The 12,936-nt window shown below is 45.1% G+C and overlaps 1 protein-coding gene across 1 annotated transcript in view; it reads right to left on the reverse strand.

The window, feature by feature from the left end:
- Positions 1–12,936, reverse strand: part of STK32C (serine/threonine kinase 32C) — a 183,969-nt gene that overhangs the window by 142,231 nt on the left and 28,802 nt on the right. The gene's annotated exons all lie outside the window — the stretch shown is intronic.

Below are 12,936 nucleotides of genomic sequence, written 5' to 3' on the forward strand. Positions count from 1 at the left end.
CCGCCCTCAAGCAAATTATCATTATTCCCAAGTAGGGTGATCGGTCCATTTGACAATGCCTGAGACACAGTAAGCACTTAATAGGTGCTTCCTGACTCTTGTCTCTTCTCAAAACTGGAGCACACAATTGGCACCACTGGCCCCCTCAGTGATGCTGGAGAGTCACTGAATCGTCCTTGGTATCAGGACCTCAGGAGAGGTGTTTGCAGCATACTGCAGTGCATGGAAGAGCCAGCCCCATCCTGCCTGGCCTCTGCCCCATGTCCTCTCAGCTCAGACTCAGGGACACTGCCTCCCAAACTGATGAAGACATTTCAAGTTGCCTTATTCTTCAGTGCTGGATGTGAAGATGGCTGCATAGACCAGTCAGAGAGGGTGGGCTAGAAACTGTTACAGTCTGATGCATCTGCAACTATCCTAAAGGCTGGACACAAAGAGTGGTCATTAAGCTGGTGGTGCCATTGTGCAAAGAGTACTGGGCCATGGGTCAGGAAGACCTGAGTTCAAATAAAAGTACTTCACTTCTCTCTGCCTCAGTTTCCTCAACTGTAAAACAGGTAATAACGGGTGTTGTGAGGATTAAATGAGATAGGATGAAGACCTTGCTTTGTAACCTTAAAGCTTTTTTGAAATGCTGATAAAGACCATTAAAGGCTCTAAGTCAGTGCAGAGCCTCCACTGGAGACCCTTAGGCATCTCTGCTTCACTGGCTCTGTGTCCACACTTTGAATGACTTTGATAAAAGCCTAGATGGCCCACTTATCACATTTGAAAATGACAAAAGAGAAGGGAGCTAACACTCTGGATTGCAAAGAAACGGCTGGCTGAAAGAGTGGATTGGATTTAATATGATGTAATTTAGTACAGAGAAATGCAAAGTCTTAAATTTAGGTTTAAAAAATACTAAGGGTACTGGATAGAGAAGTCTTGGCCAGACTGCAACCAAAAAAAAAGAAAAAGAAAAACTGATGGGTTCTTAGTCTGGAAAGAAATGCATATTAGTCAGAATGGACAGGTGAGAGTCCCCTGATACCTTGCCCTAACGAGACTGTGTCTGGAGTATTGTATTTGGCACCAGGCACTGTCATTTAGGAAGGCTGTGGACAAGGAGTATGTCCAGAGAAGGTTGGCCAGTATGATAAAGAGAACAGTAACCACAAAGTTCTATTCAATAAGCATTTATTAAATACCTACTATGTGCAAGACATGAGAGGCAGTGTGGTCTAGTGGATAGAAAGCCAGTTGAAAAGCCAAGAAACCCTGGATTCATGTTCCATCTCTGAGGGAACAGTGGTGGGCCCTCAAAAGAAACAGGGAACTTTGGAGGAGAAGCAGGGGGAGGGGGAAGGGGGTCAGTTCTGCATGACAGGAGGAACTTGAAGTGCTGAGGTAGTTGGTGATGCAGGGCCCTTGGTGAAGAGCCTCGAATTCTGCCATTTAAGGAGTGATATAGAAACCCTAACCCTCTTCCCAGATACTCTGTACTCCTCAAACCTGACTTTCTCTGAAGAACTACCTGCCTTTAACCAGCATTTGGAAGGAATGTGCCCCGCTCTCTAAGGGCTTCAACTTTTTGTCCAAGACTTCATAATCAATCACTCAATAGGCAAACATTTATCACGGGCCTATGATGTGCCAGGCAGTGTGCTAGGTGCTCGGGGTGCCAAGACAAAATGGAAAGGTTCTGCCCACAAGGAGCTTGTAGTCTGGGTGGGGGGATAGCCAGCATGTGCGAAGCAAGCAAGCTCTGCACCATAGGGACCAGCTAATTTGGGGAGGGAGACAGTGGCCCTACACTAGCAGCTGCAGCTGCTGGCAAGGGGCACAGAGGAGTCAGGAGGGACTTTGGTTTGAGAGCAGAGGTTCTAAACCTTCTCCTTTGCTCTTGGTAGAGTCTCCGTAGCAAAAAGGAAGGGGAATGTGCCGACCCCTTGGACTGTGCCTCTCTGCAGGAGAGTCGGGAGATTGGTGTATCCAGAGCTTCCCTTCAGTGGGATCATGATGTGATCTGAGTGAGTGAGAAACGTGATTTGGGCTGATTCTGTGAATAAAATAGACTTCATATGTGCAATGAGAGATTTTCTAAGAAACTTATTGGGCAGAGACAAGATGGCAGAGTAAAAGCAGTGACTTGCTTGAGCTCTCCCCCAAACCCCTCCAAATACCTGCAAAAATGACTCTAAACAAATTCTAGAGTAGCAGAATCCACAAAAAGATGGAGTGAAACAAATTTCCAGCCCAAGACAACCTGGATGGTTGATTGGAAAGGTCTGTTGCACCAGGCTGGGAGAGGAGCACAGTTCAGCATGGGCAGCACAGGCAAAGACCAGATGCAGCAACCCTGGAGCAGGCCTCAGAGGGCTGAATCATGGGCAGCTGTGGTGGTTTCCAGACTTCTCAACCCACAAACACCAAAGACAACCTAGAAGGTCAGTAAGAAAGGTCTGTCGTACCTGCGTGAAAAAGGAACATGGTCTGGTCCCTGCCCTGGCGCAGCCCAGGGGTGGCTGCAGTAGCTTCCAGAGCTCTCAGCCCATAGATGAGTAGCTTATCAGAGAGGGACTGCAGGAATTTCTTTGCTGGTGCTGAGGCAGGATTCTCTTGCTTTGCCCATGCTTGGATCTAGGTCAAAGTCCTGGATGGCTTTCCTGGGGCAAGGAGGAACAGTGGTAGAGAGGGAATCCTCCTCACAGTTCCAAGGCAGAAAAGAGTGCTTGTGGTCACTCATAGACCAGAGCACAGGACAGGAAAGGAGTAAACACCTCACCATTGATCATAGCACCTTGGAAGAACTGAAAATTTACAGTACCTAGAAGTATCTCTGAAAACAGCTGCACAAAACCCCTGAAACTTGGGACAGTACATTCTCCACACTGGAAGCAGAGCCTCACTTTAACAAAGAGTTAAAAAGTCAAGTAATTGGCTGGGAACATGAACAAACAAGCAAAAAACTCAGACTATAGAATCTTACTTTGGTGACAAAGAAGATCAAAACATACAACCAGAAGAAAACAATGAAGCCAAAGCTCCTACATCCAAAGCCTCCAAGAAAAATATGAATTGGTTTCAGGCCAAGGAAGAGCTCATAAAGGATTTTGAAAAGCAAGTAAGGGAAGTAGAGGGAAAATTGGGAAGAGAAATGAGAGTGATGCAAGAAAATCATGAAAAATGAGTAAAGGAGACCTAAAACAATACTGAAGAAAATAACACCTTAAAAAATAGACCACCCCAAATGGCAAAAGAGGTCCAAAAAGCCAATGAGGAGAAGAATGCCTTCAAAAGGAGAATTGCCCAAATGGAAAAGGAAGTCCCAAAGCTCACTGAGGAAAATAATTCCTTAAAAATTAGAATGGAGCAAATGGAAGCTAATGACTCTATGAGAAATCAAGAAATTATAAAACAAAACCAAAAGGATGAAAAAGTAGAAAACAATGTGAAATGTGTCCTTGGAAAAACAATTGACCTGGAAAATGGATCCAGGAGAGATAATTTTAAAATTATTGGACTACCTGAAAGCCATGATCAAAAAAAGAGTCTAGACATCATCTTTCAAGAAATTATCAAGGAAAACTGCCCTGATATTTTAGAACCAGAGGATAAAATAGAAATTAAAAGAATCCACTGATAACCTCCTGAAAGAGAACCCCAAAGGAAAACTCCTAGGAATGTTATAGCCAAATTCCAGAGTTCCTAGGCTAAGGAGAAAATATTGCAAGCAGCCAGAAAGAAACAATTCAAGTACTGTGAAAACACAATCAGGATAACACAAGATTTAGTAGTTTCTACATTAAGGGATCAGAGGACTTAGAATATGATATTCCAGAGATCAAAGGAGCTAAGATTAAAATCAAGAATCACCTACCCAGCAAAACTGAATATAATCTATGAGGGAGGAAAATGGATATGCAATAAAATAGAGGACTTTCAATCATTCTTGATGAAAAGACCAGAGCTGAATAGAAAATCTGACTTTTAAATACTCAAGAGAAATATGAAAAAATAAAGAAGAAAGAGAAATCATAAGGGACTTATTAATGTTGAACTGTTTACATTCCTACATGGAAAGATGATAGTTGTAACTCATGAGACCTTTCTCAGTATTAGGGTAGTTGGAGGGGATATATATACATACATATATATATACACACACACACATACACACTCACATAAATGGAGGGCACAGGGTAAATTGAATATGAAGGGGTAATATCTAAAAAAATAAAATTAAGGGATGAGAGAGGGTTGTACTTGGAGAAGGAGAACGGGAGAGGTAGAATGGGGTAAATTATTTCACATAAAAGAGGCAAGAAAAAACTTTAACAGCGGAGGGGAAGAGGGGGGAGATGAGAAGGAATGTGAATCTTACTCTCATCAGATTTGGGTTAAGGAGGGAATAACACACACACTCAATTGGGTATGGAAATCCATCCTGCCCTACAGGAAAATAGGGGGAAGGGGGGGGAATGGTAGAAGGGAGGGCAGATTAGGAGAAAGAGTATTCAGAATGCATGCCATCTTGGGGTGGGGGGAGGGGAGAGATGGGGAGAAAATTTGGGACTCCAAATCTTGTGGAAGTGAATGTTGAAAACTAAAAATAAATAAATTAATAAAAAGTTTAAGAAAAAAAAGAAGCTTTATTGATGTGGTTTGTTTTCACATCATTGATGTTTACAGACGATGCCATTCCATGAGAAGTCTCCATAACTTAAAGTAAAGCATTTAAATAAATTCAGTGACCTCACCTAAACATGTATTGATGCCCCACATCTGGATCCCCTCCTCCCTACTTCCTCTAGGTCAATCCCTTTCTCCTCATTCTGTGCATTCATGGCAGTAAGGCAGGACAGTAGAAATACCAATATGGCAACTCTATCAGAGATTGCCAGTCTAGCTGGTTCTAGACCAGGATGCAGAAACTGCAGCCTCAAGGCCACATGTGGCCCTTTATTCTCTCAAGTGCAGATGTTTGACTGAATCCAAACTTCACAGAACAAATCCTTTTATTTAGAGTTAGAGTCGGAAGCATTTAGGGTTAGGGTTGCCCTCCGACTCTATTAAGGGAATTTGTTTTGTGAAGTTTGAATTCAGTCAAAGGGCTGCATGTGAGGACCTAGAGGGCCAAATGTGACCTTGAGGCTGCTGGTTCCCCCCCCCATTAGACCTACCTCTTCCTTCCCTCCTGCCTACCCTAATCTCAGATCCCAATGCTTTACCCAACATACCAACAATAAAAACACAGCATCACTCCATCACACAATAAGCTTTTCAAAGCATATTCTTTCACTAACTTCTATTTTAGACATTTTTATCAGTCCCTTCTCTGCCTTTGAAAGGACCCCCCCCCCCCAATAGCCATCACAGTTTTCATAACAACATAGATCAGTGCTTGAACTCTAACTCAGTTCCTGGGGAAGGTTTGTTATTCCTTTAAATAGTTATTTATTGACCTCCACTGGAAAGTTGCCTCTGAATTAATGGGGCACTCCCACTGAGGCCAATTGCTTCCAAAGCACCTTTGCCCCAGACCCCTGAGGCTCAGGTAATGAAGCAAGGCAAAGTGGGCAGTAGGAGCAGGGAAAGAATTAAATGGAATTTCCATGCTGTCCCCATGCAGGAGGCCAACACCTCCAGATGCACGTGGCCAGGTGGATTCATTTCTAGAAGACCAATACACTCACAAGGAGCCTGGGTCCTGTGCACAAGACAACGCAACTTCTTGTCATCTTGCGGAAAAGTCATAAGGTTGAAAATGACAAGGACTAAAGATGTCACCAAGATTAAAAGGGCCACTTTACTGATCTCTTGCCTGGCACATAATCGGTACTTAATAAATGTTTATTAATTATTATTGATTGTCCTTTGATACAATGGTCAGGGGCAGCAGCTCCACTCCCTCTTCATTAGGCCAAGAGCCAGGCATCGATCAATCAATCAATCAAAAACATTTGGAGCATCCACTGTGCCAGGCACTGTGTTGAGCACTGGGGATGCAAAGAGGAAGAATGAACCAATTCCTGATATTGAGAAGCCATATTTGGGAAGAAGGCAGGCCCGGAATTCAATTTCATCTTTCTCAGACAATGGATGGATATTTTCAAATGATCAGTGGAGCATGTCCTTTGGACAAGACACTGTCCTTTCATAGTAGGGACACTCATGAAGAATGGAGTGGGTCCTGCCATCAAGGAGCATAAAGTCCACTAGGGGAATGACCTGAGCATGAAGGCACAAGGTGGTGGGGTGGGGGGAGAGAAAGCAGAGGTTCAGATGCCAGGGTCAAGGAAAATCTGCAGGAAAGAGCCATTTCAGCTGGAGGCAGGTGTAGGGGAAGAGTGGAGGGAGAGGTAATCCCCCTAATAAAAGGATTTATTCTGTAAAACTTGAACTCAGTCAAAAGGCCACACCCAAGGATCTAGAAAGTCACATGTGGCCTCAAGGCTGCAGGTTCCCCACCCCTGGTATAAGGGAAGGCTTCATGGAGGAGGAGGTCCTTAACAGAGCCTTGAAGGAAGAGAAAGAGTTCAGGGGATGAAACTATGATTTTTTTCTCTTATATTTGTCACCAGGGATGGACTACTAGGTAGATGAGGAGGGAAAGGATATATTTGGAAAGGTATGCAATGTTAAAAAAAAAAAAAGATTAAATAAGATTAAGATTATAAAACCATAATCAAAATAAATAAAAAACAAAATAAGATTTAAAAAAAGAGGTCATGAGAGGTCTGGACTATGGGACCTTAGACAGTATCAGCCCAACCCTTGCATTTGTGGATGAGCAAATTGAGGCCTTGCAAGACTAGGAATGTGCCTGAGATCACAGAGCAGTCAGTGGCAGAGGCCAAGCATGTGCCCAGATCTCCTGCCTCCCAAGCAGCCATTGGAACATTCCCACTGTGCTTGCAGTGCTAGAATAGGCTCAGGCAAACAGACAGCAGACTCAGGCTCTGGCCTCTGGGATCTTAATACTTTTCCCGAATGGCCCCTTTCAGATCAGCCCAAGGTCTCAGTAACCCAACAAAGCAAGAATTTTGTGTTTTGTAGTCTAAGCCACACAACTAGCAAGACAAGTGCCAGAAGCATGATCATCCCCATTTCACAGAAGAGGAAACTGAGGTGAAGCAGGGGAATGGTGTTAAGTGACTCAACTCCAGAGAAATAGCTAGTAAATGCAGGCTAATGTCATTTTAGGCTTCAGTAGGAAAAGCACAGTATCCCAGAAAAGGCAGGGGAGAGTCCTTCTGTCCCCTGCCCTGGTCTCACCTCCCCTGGATTCTGCATTCATTTTTAGGCACCAAGGTTTAAGAAGAACGTTGATGAGCTGAATGGCATCCAAAAGAATGAAATCAGTAACTCATTCCACATGGGGAGTGGTTGAAGGACTGTCACTATTCCAGAGGACCAACGTGAGAGCCATGGGGGAAGCTTCAGAGAGCAAGATTTCAAACCAATGCCAGGAAAACTCTCCCAGACACAAAGGGATGAGAGAGGTCCCCAGCACTGGAGGGATCCAAAGGGACACGGCCACTCACTAGATATTTGGTAAAGAGGGTCTTTGATTGGCAGGATGCCTCCAAGTCACCTTCCCCCCTAGAGAGTCTGGGAAATGCCCAGACCAGGACTCATCGAAGTCGTCAGGCTTTGGTCTCTTACACCACAACAGAAGATGACTCCTGGCCCCATCATGTGCCACTTGGAAAGGGGTGTGGGGTCCAGGACAAGGAGTTTCACAGCTATTGCTTGCAGACAAAAACAAAGTGGGCGGTGAGTGTCCATTACCCTTCTGCTGGGAATGAGCTTTCAGCCCAGGCTCCTCTGCTGGGGGGGAGGGAGAACATTGTTCTAGCAAAAGTGGCTCACACTCTCAAGTGGGATAAATAGAAGTCATTTATCATAGGAGAGGCAAATTGCTATTTTAAACCTTCGTTCACAGCAAGAGTATGGCTTTATTTCAGTGCTTTTTCCAAAAGAAATTTGCATATATTTTTTGTTGGAAAATCCAATGTTCAAACTTTAATAAGTCACAGAGTTTGTTTGTTTTGCAAGAAATATTCATGTTTGATAAATTCCAGAAGTGTTCTGGGTGTTCCTGGACTTTGTAGCCCATGGCTCTTCAGCCACATGTTGGAAGGGCCCAGCCCCCACTCCCATGGTAAGTCCCCCATGGTACAGTTCAGGGTCTGAATCTCCCTGTTGTTCCCCCATTAGCAGAGGAGAGCCCTGGTGGGTCACCCAGGACCTGCACATGGCATCCCCAGGATGCAGGGCTCAGTCAGGACAGGGGACAGCTCCAGGATTCCAGCAATTATCAATGGTGACCTATAAAAGTTGTTCTCTCATAGGATTTCTGGGTTTGTTCTCTTCTCCATCTGGCCAGATTGACGGAGAACAGATGGAAAGACCATTGGGACTAGGAGTCACGTGGCCTGGGTCCAAATCCCAACCCTGCCACTAAGTGACCTCTGTGACTTTGGACAAGTCACTCAGGCTGATTAGTGATATTAGTGAGCCCTCTCCTTACTAAGCCCGGATCCTGGCCTTTCATCTCTTCTGTCCTCATTCTCATTCCCTCTCATCTCCAGTCCTGGACCTCCAGTCTCACATCTCCAACTGCCTATCAGACATCTCAAATTCAATGGCCCACAGACATCTTCAACTCAACATACCCAAAATTGAACTCATTACCTTTCTCTAAAACCCTCCTCTCTTCTTACCTTCCCATTGCTGTCAAGGCTACAACCCCCCTCCCAGTCTCTTGGTGTCATCCTCATTCTCTCTTACACCCCACATGCAAACTGTCAATTTTACTTTCATTAACATCTCTCCAATGTGCCCCTTTCTCTCCTCTGATGCCACCCCAGTGCAGACCCTCATCAGCTCCTACCTGGGCTATTGCAACGGCTGCTAGGGGGTCTGCCTGCCTCAGATCCCTCCCTACTCCAAGCCATTCTCCATCCAGCTGCCTGACCATTTCACACACACACATCCCACCCAACACACACAGACACACACACACACACACACACGTGCGCGAACACACAAACTCCAGTGGTTCCCTCACACCTCCATGATCAAATACAAAATCTCTCCTTGGTGTTTCAATAACTTCCTAACCTGTGCCTCTGTCTTTCCAGTCTTCTTACATCTGACTCACACCCACATAGTCTTTGATCCAGTGATGTGGCTTCCTGGCTGTTCCTCAAACTAGGCACTCCCATGTCTCCTCATCATCTCTTTGTCACGGCTTCCTTCAAGTCTCCAATAAAATCATACCTCCTAAAAGAAGTCTTTCCTGATCCCCTTGATCCCTTTGGCTTCCTCTGATTATTTCCCACGTATGTTGCATACGTCTTGTTTCTACATAAGTATTTGTACATTGTCTCCCTCAACAGACTGAGCTCCTTGAGTACAGAGGATATCTTATGCCTTCCCTTGTATACCCAGTGGTTAGCCCAGGGTTTGGCGTGTAATAAATTGTTATTAGGAGATTGACTAATATAATCAATGAAACTCATTATATAATAAATTCTATATGATTATATAAGATATTAATAATTGTATTGATAATTATATAATTAATTAATGGTTATTAATAAAGGCACCTAATAAATGGTTATTGATCTCCTGAAGCCTACCCTTTCAATGAGCCCCTTTCACTTATTTTCCCTCTCTTTGTCCACTGGCTCCTTCCCTGCTGCCTACAACCTTGCCCGGATCTCCCCATCCTTCAAAAAGCTTCTCTTGACCCTGTCATCCCCTCAAGCTAATATCCACCCTCTCCCCTCACTTTCACAACCAAACTAGAAAATCTAGAGAAGCCACCACTTCCTTAGCTCAGGCCCAGTTTTCAGCTCCTTGTCACATGGCTTCCCCCCTCCCGACAAAACAAAACCATTCTCCAAGCTCTCTTTACAATCTTAGTTGTAAAGTCCAATGAGCTTTTCTCACATTTTAGTCTTCTTGACTCATCTGCAGTGTCTGACACTAACCCAAACCTTCACCCAAAAGTCATATTGAGCAACCCTCCTCTCTTCCCAGATACCAACACCTCTGGTCAAGCAGTCCACAAGTATTTTGTAAACACTCCCTAGGTACTAAGAACCATGTGAGGTCCTAAAGATACATAGAGAACACTGAAAAACAGCCCTGACCTCAGGAAGTTTCTAATCTCTTGGAGGCATACAACATGCAAACATACTATCTATCTACCCATCTATCCATACATCTATCTATCCATCGATCTATAGATATACATATACGTGTGTGTGTAAATCTTTTATATATGTGTATGTATATAAGCATATATGCATATGTGTATACACACACATGTACAGGAAAACCTGAGGAAAAGAGAGAACTGTAACAACAGCAGAAGGCCAGGAAAGGATTGGTGATGGCCCATGAGCAAGGCTTAAAGGAAGTCAGGGATTCTGAGGGGCAGAAGTGAAGAGGAAGTGAATATCAGGGGTGAGGGACTGCGTATACCAAGACCCAGAAGTGGGAAGTGGAGCCCCCACAGAGTGAGCCAACAGCGATTTACCAGTCATAGAGGACTTGCAATCTGCATTCATGGAGGGACTTTCCCCACCATCACAAGCATAGACCCTTGGAGAGTGATGAGGAGTATTCCGAGAGTTGGCAGACAGCCCATTTTTAGACTAAGTCAGCTAGGTAGTGCAGTGCATAGAAAGCTAGACTTGCAGACAGGAACATCTCAGTTTGAATCCAGCCTCCAACACCTGCTAGCTCTGTGACCCTGGACAAGGTACTCAGCATCTCTCAGTCTCAGTTTCCTCATCTGTATAATAAGGGTAATAACAGCACTTACCTCCAGGGTTGGTGTGAGGATCACATGCAATATTTGTAAAAATGCCTTGTAAAATGCTATAGAAACACTGGCTACTATTGTTATTGCTTTATTCAATGAGCCGGACAAGCTCAGCTCCTCTTTGCCCTGTTGACTTCCCGTTACTACTCACGAAAGCATCTCAGAGAATGACTCACTGACCTGGACACATCAGGAAGGTCTTGGGAGCTGACTTCTCCATTAGTGCTTACAACTCCTACTGCTGACTTTGACCGAGCTTGAGGGGCTGGGCTCTGCACAAACAGAATGGACTCCGCCTTCTCGTTTCTATCTCTTGGCTTAGGGAAGCCTGTCCTTAGGGAAGGACTGCTGGTGCATTAACCCATGCTTCCTCATTGTCCCAGATACTGCCTCACATGCTCCCATGCCCTGCCTGGGCCAGGGTCTACGCCAGGGCTCTGTCCTGGGCACTATTTCTTCTCTCTATGCCCTGTTTCCTTTGGTGGTCTCACCAGTTCCCATGGGTCCAGCTACCATGTATGGGCAGATGATGCTCAGGTACGTCCATCAAGCCCTCCTCTCTCTCCTGAGCTTCAGCCTCACCCTGGATGCCCATTGAACAGCTTCCCAAATCAGCATCCCTAAAACCCCTCTCATGGTCTGCCCCTAACTCACCTCCTCTTTCCGATTTACCTGGCTAATTTCTAATTTCTATCTCAGACACCACCATCCTCCTTACAGCTCCTCAGCATGTGAGCCTCAGAGTGATGCATCCTCTGATCCTCCCTCTCCTCTCCCCACCCCACCAACCTCTATCCCATCAGTGGCCAAACCTCAGGGATCCAACCTCCATGACATCTCTCACACTCATCCACATCCCTGTACCCAAACATCCACCTTGGTCAGGCCTCGGCCCATCTTCTCCCTGCCCCAAGTCTCACTCCCTCGAATCCATCTTCAACACAGTCTTTGAATTGATATTGCAAAAGCCCAAAGCTGATGGTACTACTTACTGGCTCAAGAAGCTTCAATGGCTCCCTATTACCTCTAGGGTCAAACACAGATTCTTCTTTGGGTTATTTTAAGCCTTTCACGGTATAGCTCCAATCTACTATTTTAGAAGAATGCTCATTATTCCCTTTTATGCACACGGCCAGCCAGCTAGGTCCCTCACTGGTGCCCATCAACAACATTCCATTTCCATCCTCCTCCATACAGGCTGTTCACCATAAAACCAGGAGTGTGCTCACTCTCTCTCTCTCTCTCTCCCTCTCTCTCCTGTCTGTCTTCTTTCTCTGTCTCTCTTTCTATCTCTCTCTCTCTCTGTCTCTGCTTCCTCTATGTGTGTGTCTCTCTCTGTCTCTGTCTTTGTCTCTGTCTCTCTCTGTCTCTCTCTCTCTCCTCTGTTTCTCTCTGTCTCTCTCTCCCCTCCCCCACCCTGTCCAAGTGCTACCTCTTCCACGAGGCCTTTCTTGGTCCTCTCTCCCTCTGCCTCAACCAAAACCATTTTATACTGACTTCTTTAAATCTTGTTTTTGCTTTTCTTTGTACATTGTTTTCCCTCCCGTTAGGAGGCAACCTCCTTGAAGACAGGGACAATTTCATTTCTGTCCTTCTATCCTCAGTGCCCAGTACAGTACCTGACACATAGTAGGCACTTCGTACATTCTTGATGAATTGGAATACATGTTGATTTGTCACAGAGTTTGGTTTAGGAAAAAAAAAAGCATCAGGAGCCTTTAAGCTATGGATATGAAGAGACAGATCAACACCTCAATAGCAGCAGAGAATGAATGACTAAATTAAAAGCATTTATTGAGCACTTACTATGTCCTCAGAGCTGCACTAAGTGAGCACTGGAGATAAAAACAGAACAATTGAAGCAGTCCTGGATCTCCAGGAGCTCCTGCCCTATTGAGGAAGACAACACATAAGAGAAACGTCAGCCACAGGGCTGGTGGAAGGGTACCATGGTGGAAGGGTACCATGGTGCAGGGGGTGGTCCTTAGCTTAAGCAGCAGACCGGATGACAGCCCTGGGGTCTGCAAGGTTAGAGGCAGACCTGAAGGTAAGGCCTGGTGGTCCTCCATCTCATGGGAAGGAACAAAGTTGGTGACGCCCCCCTCCTCCAA

This window comes from Vombatus ursinus, unplaced genomic scaffold (assembly GCF_900497805.2).
Source record: "Vombatus ursinus unplaced genomic scaffold, bare-nosed wombat genome assembly UNPS02014845.1, whole genome shotgun sequence".
In the NCBI taxonomy this organism is placed as follows: Eukaryota; Metazoa; Chordata; class Mammalia; order Diprotodontia; family Vombatidae; genus Vombatus; species Vombatus ursinus.